We start from the raw sequence: 6,914 nt of genomic DNA on the forward strand, positions 1-6,914 counted from the left end.
CCCTCAGATAATGGATATTCTTAGCTCCAGACACAGTACAGGCTCTTCACAGTTCTTCTGCACATATTTCAGTACCTGTGCAAATACTCTTTACCCTCAAACAACATGTGCAATGAAACAACAAAACCTTATTAAGAAGTACTGGTTGCTTGCATCACTTCAGACAATTGAAAATCATAGCAACTCGATATTGCCCATTATGTTTTTCCTCTAAACACAGTTTGAAGAACTCTGAAGACACACAACCTGATGATTTTTGTCTGTTCCTGGACCATCACTAAGGTGCTTAGAGGCCTATTCTCATATGTTCATAGTTCTGCTGGTACTTAATACTGTGATGGCTTACATTGAAAATATTTGTACAGCTGTGTCATGTTTCCCACTCTCAGTTCTTATGTCTGAGAGGCCTGGGTTAGTGAGCTCCAATAAGGGATGCAATGAACATTCCTGGAGCACACCTATGGCCAGATCATTCTGCCTGTAGTCAGATGTTTCTGTAGAAAACGGCTTTTTTATTATTTCTTCCATTCCTGCAGTTAGCATTACTTTCAGAGAGATTGGTGAGTAGGTATCGCTTAAGAGACACTAACATCAAAGGACAAACTTCAACAATCACAACTGAATCATACAGAGACTAAAAGCCACCCAAATACAAACAGAGCCAGCAGATGGGCACTTGGAAGGGAATTTTTAAACTTTGTCATCTGTCAGCGCAGAGTTATGAGTGTGTGGAGGTGGGGAGAACATGCATGCTCCTGTTCTCTTGTAAGTGACTGCAGTAAACACTCTAGGGCTGTTTTTTGTGCAGGCTTGTACTTCTGTTGCTGACACATAACAACTGCTTCACAAATTAGGAGACTTTTCTCCTAATGGAGGGCAGCGAATCTCCTGCACTGCCCCCTTTTCCCTCTGAGTTCACAGCTTTTTGGTTTTGAACTTACTGCCCTCTTAAACAACTTCTGTAGAGTTTTCTTAATTGGCACCTCCCAGCAAAAGCAGAAAAAGCCAATTAAGTGTTTGTACTCCAGTTTATGCAGGTTCTTCTGCCTAACTATCAACTTACATTTCTAATCAAGTACCATGGAAGTGATGCATCTTCAACTGACAGTCCCCACAGCCAGAGGAGGTTTTTTGCAATGATACTTGTTCACATCTGCTTAATGAGTCTGCTTCACAAATAGACAGACTACAAGTTATTAACTCATTAAAACTACTTGCTACAGCACAATTTTAATAACCTATGTACTGCGAGAGGCAGATGAAGTGCTGCACTGACTGGCATGGCAGCTCTGGTGTACTGCTAGGAAGTGCCCCGAATGAACAAAACCTCTTCACAGAATTTGATTCAAACAGAGACCTGCTGACAAGCAGGAATTTGGTACTCTACACAGTGAAGTTGCATGAGGAACGCATCTCACACATCCCTCATATCCACCTTAAATCCTGTATAACATTTGCTTTGTGCCCTGTGCACCTCAGCTCTGCTTCTGATGGCGATGCTGCAGCATTATCCTTTAAAGTCCCATAACTGTGTGTAAGTAGACCACCAGTTTTAAGAGCAAAAATTGTATTGATAGCCTCGTATGTCTTTTTTTTCCAAATATTCTTGGAAATTCACATACAATGTTTGCATTTCTCCTTTAACATATAAAAACCTTACATGCCACCACTGCTAATTGAACTACTTTAAAACCAACAATCTTCAATTATTGCCTCTTCGTCAGCCAAACATCTCATCTTTCTTTAGCCTGTATTAACCTTCAACAGCCCACAGACTTCCCATTCTGACTTGCAGCCCTTTTTCCTTTCTCCAAATGTCCCTGTTGTGCTGTTTCACAGAATTCGCTCTTCTCCACTATATCCCATGCTGCCAGGTGAGAGGATTCAGGGGATCTCTCCTCAGCAGGATGGGGCTGGGGGTGTGCAGAAAGATCTCACCTTCGCAGTGGGTGACAGAGACATTGCATGCACCCTGTTCCCATCTTCTGTACTCAGGTCTGGCTCTTGCCTGCTACTCTAAGAGATTTTTCATCGCCTTGACAAGAGAAGAAGTTGAAGTAGGACAACCATGGGTTTGGTTGCACTGAGTAACACTCACCTATGCCCTTTTCTTGAGATACAAATCTTTACACAGTCAAAAAACTTTTCCCCCTGAAAACGAAAAATGCAGTCTGACTTCCAGCTTCCTCACATCTCAGAAATGACATTGCAGCAAAGCAGCACTGTTCTTGGGAACACAAACACCCATAAAGCCTCTTGTTAATGCCCTGCTCAAACAGTTTTGCTGTATTTGGAGACATGCTCTGAAAAATGCATCGAACTGGAAAAACAAGTGTACCAGTTTTCAGAGTTGTACCTTACCACCTGGGCAATAGCAAACTGACCACTGCTTTCAAAACAAACACCAGGAAAAAGAGAAAATCCAAGGCTTCTTGAAAAACTCCCTTAGATTTTAAAATAATTGCAAAAGGTAAGTTTTGCATGTTGCACAAGCCTAATTCCACTACAAGGTACAGCCCAGATATTTCAATTAATGCCATCACAAGTGTATTCTTTGAGCTAAACTTGGCAGGTGGAGTTCTCTGATTTACTGTCTCCATAAAAGAGTAAAATAAATTAAATAAAGCCAGCTCATTCTGTCTGAGTGGTAGTCTGTCACCACAAACATTTTAGGTTATTTTAAGTGAACTTGCATTTTATATAAATATATTTATGTATTTCTATCACATAACAAAACTTGTTTATAGAATGGCTCCCTAAGTACTAGAGACTTGGCTGAAGAGATTTGGAGTTTTAAGGCATATTCTTTTCTATGAAGCAGCTGCAGGAAATCAGCTGGTGACCTGTTTTGATACATAGTCTTCTGTATTACCCAGCAACACTTAGAACAACACACAGTTAAAATAAAAAGATGGGGGCCAACTGTATTTTAATACCTACCACTGAGCCAGATATACCAGATAATAATTATTTTAAAAATATCTTTGTCTCTCAGCTTTCAAGATTGAATATTTTGTTTGAAACAATGAAATGTTCTACTTCTGGACTGCCTTTTCAGTGGCAGTTACTGAACAAGAGGATTGCTAGAGCAGCTTTGTTGGTTGCTCTGACAGATGCTTATTTATGGTGCAAGTGCAGCAGACTGAAGAAGCAACCCTGTTATTTTTTGTACTTTCCCTTGTGCTGAATTGGAAAAAGATGTACAGGAGTTGATGACCATGTTGAAGAGGATACTGCAGGCCTACTCCTGCTACTTTTCCATCAACAGAATAACTACCCTGTTTGCGAATGCTGTGCAGCCCCATTTGTTTCCCACAAGAAGAAAGATAAACCGTATCCTACAAATCTGACAGTACTTTAAAAAATACTGTGGTACTTTTAAATGGGGTTAGTTTAAATTACTTTTACCTGAGGAAGTCAGTAGTGCAGAGGTAAAATTGCCCTCATTAGCAAAAAAACATTTCAGGTGTACTGGACTGAATGCATTTATAATCTGAAGATGATGGCGAAATAACATCAGCTTTGCTCAGTCAGGAGAGCACCTAGGAATGCCAGGTACTACCGGCATGAACCAAACAATCACAGATAAATGTTACAGATGCTCTGTTGAGCAGATTCCCTTTGGCCCTTGCTGAGCAGGTACAGATGGGAGTGAGAGAGAGGAAGAGGCCAGCACCTGCATTTGAGATAAATGAATGAAAAGTGGTGCTTATCTCCTATCTAGGATCTTTGTTACTTATGAATTTGGGTATTAAAAATGGCCTAGGCTGGTCAAGAAGAATTGTTTAATATGAATTCTTACTAAATTGGGTACTTAATAAGGAAAGGGAAAGCAACATGACAAGAGACCTAGATTCAAGACTGTGATTCACCTATATCCCAATTTATTTTATTTCTTCATATTTAAAGCACTTAATTAATCTATACAGAATTTTTAATACAATATAGTTGATTAACGGTAGTAATTTCCGTGCCTTTTTAATATAACAAATCTCTTCTGAGAAGTATTCCTAGTTAATTATCTGTGTCATTTTTTAAAGCTTGCCTTCTAAGTAATTTTAGTAGAAATATCAATAAATTCTTCATTATATTTATTTATAGCATGGACTGAGTTGGATTTTAGGTGTTACGATTTTAGCGTAAAAAGGACCTACAGTTCTCAAAACACACTATTTTCTCTTCCTTTGGAGCTCTCAGATGAAATTCTGGAATTAAGAGAGGTTTAAAGAAATGGGGAGGAGGTTTTCTGTAAGCAACAGTTTAAGGTTACGCTGAATGCCACGAGAAAATACCTGGGATGCAGGTCTGTGCTGCATCCATTTTTGTCTGCAGAAATCTCCTGCCCTTCCCCAGCTCTCGACTGCTTATTTCTGTCCTTGCACGGGAGCTTCCCCCTCCCACCAGCTCCCCCAGTACCATCTCTCTGAGCCTGGTTCCATGCTCGTTCCACTCCCAGTGACCAGAAAAGCAGGGCCAGGGAAGCAGTGGGAGCAGAGCGTGTTGGGGCTGCGGGCAGGACTCGGTGATTATCCTGGTCCCTTCCTGCTCAGGATGTTCTATGGTTCTATGGCTGTTGGTGACATCACTCTGAAGAACAGAATAAGACGGCTGATTTGAGATAGAATGGGGGGAAATGCCATAGATTTCATCTATGCACAAACCTTTACAAACTGCCTAACCCCTAAGCTGAGCTGGTTCTAAGTAAGGCAAAAATAACTATATCTCAACCATACATTTTTTTAGTTCCATTGTCAGAGCCAAAACGCTAAACTCCAGAATGGCAGAATTAATTCATGAGGGAACTGCACATTTTATGCCTGCATGGGAACAGGCCAAATATCCTGACCGATATATTGATCTGATTTATGTGATTAAGCCGAGAGAAAGCTGGGCCTGATCTTGAGCTCCAATGATACCAGGAATTTCACACCAACTGACAGCACACTGTGCTCATGCAGAGGCATGCACAGGCACAGCTGTGTGGCAAACATATTTGTGCGGCTGGTGTGGATGTATATGTACATCATCACATGAATTATGTATTTCTTGTCATGTTAAATACTAAGCAGATTTGTGCATTTTTCTTTACTTCTTTTCACTTTACCGGACATAGAGTGATTTGCCATCATCATTACATTACCCTTCAAATGACGGCAAGTTCCTTGTTCAGGGCGAGGGTTTGTGGGTTTTTTGTGTTTGGTTTTTTTTTTAATTGCTACTTTTAAATTCTAGTGAAACAATAAGTAAACAAATAAAAAATTCATTAGAGAGAGGCAGCTCAACTTAGATGAAAATTTTACAGCATGTAGTTCTGCTTTCAAAAGCAGAAAATCCAGTCACCGGGTCATTAGCACAGCATGCAGCACCACAGAAATGAGGAACATTAGAACTTGTGTCGTTTGCAAGATTTACTAATATTTCAGTGTCTTAACAACGTTTCAGCCTAAAAGCTTCCCAAAAGGCATTTAAACATTTAAAATACCAGATCCAAATGGCCGGGAATGCATTTACTCATTACAAGCATATTTAAAACAATGCATTAGGGCTGGATTGTGACAACTTTGGGGCCACTGTGGAAAGGCAGGGGGAGGGTGGAGGAATACTTTCTGCTTATGTCACCCCTTTGCAAGGGCAGCCGGAGCCTGCCTGCTCCTGAGCATGTGTGGAACGACCGCTGCAGCGCTGGGGGTGCTCTTGGGAGCAGTTGCATGTACAGATGATGGTTTAGTGTTTGGCTGTGAAGATTCCCCTGAAGAAGCTAACACTTATTATGATCCTAGCTTGATAGCTTTGCTTCTTTGAACATGTCAAGTTAATTTCATGCTGAATAAGAAGAAAACTTATGCTTGTCACAGTACTATATATCAGTCGGGGCTAATAACAAAGGCCTTAAAACCAAGCTGATGAGGTTTGGGACATGTCTTGGCTACAAAAACTGAAATGCAGCTGCCTTTGTGCTTTTTACAGCACAAATGAACTTTCCTTTGGAAGAGAAGGTTGCTAAGGAGGGGTTCACGTTATCATTTAAAATGGCTTTGGATTGTGCTCTTCAGCATAGGTCGAAGGCACTCTCAAGAAACAGCGGCTCCACAAGTGTGCTGATGGGCTGCTTTGCTGCTCATACAGCCCCTCTCTCCAGGTCTTTCTTGAAACATATCTGTTGCATGCAGTCAACATAATATTACTGAGTGAGCATGAATCTTTGAGGATTTCATTAGTCTTTTCTTTGGTTGCTTATTTTTTTTCCTTCCTAACTCCAGACTCTGTTATGTTTTTTAAATCTTTACTTGCTGTTTGATCTTCTCAGTCTCCTCTAGTTTAATATCAGGAAATGTAAAAAGAGTCTTCAAAAGAAAAACCAACAAAAACCCCACTGAGTTGTTATTTAAGCAAACAGCTTCTCCTGGACCAAATATAAAATAAGACGTCAGAAAACCTTCAAAAGCTGCACTGTAGGAATGCAATTCCTACTGAAAACAGCGCAATTACAGTTGCTAACTTTTAATAGTAGTTTTTCACGTTTTATAACTATTTCAATTTAATACATCTTAGTTACAGAAACTCCACATAAAGAGGAAAGGCCCAAAGGTTTGGCAAATGGCATCATATGGAGATTTTGCGAACTACTGCATGGCTCATTCTGAGGCTCTTTCAGTTTAAGCTAAGCTTTCTGAAAGACATGGCCGTTTGTAAATGAGGGCATGGTTGACCACCTAACAGCAAAAAGTCTGTTATTGTTTCCTATTACTTTTTCGGACATGTTTCTTTTGTAAAAGGAAGGAGAGTCCTACAGGTGTTTTACAAGCTACGGGTGATTTGTGTAGTTAGGTGGATATAAGTACAATCGGCTGAAGAGCCTCTCACCAAGACTACCAGTTTCATCTGGCATAACTCATTTAATTTTTTTCCACATT

The sequence above is a fragment of the Numida meleagris genome, chromosome 13 (genome assembly GCF_002078875.1).
Source record: "Numida meleagris isolate 19003 breed g44 Domestic line chromosome 13, NumMel1.0, whole genome shotgun sequence".
Lineage (NCBI taxonomy): Eukaryota > Metazoa > Chordata > Aves > Galliformes > Numididae > Numida > Numida meleagris.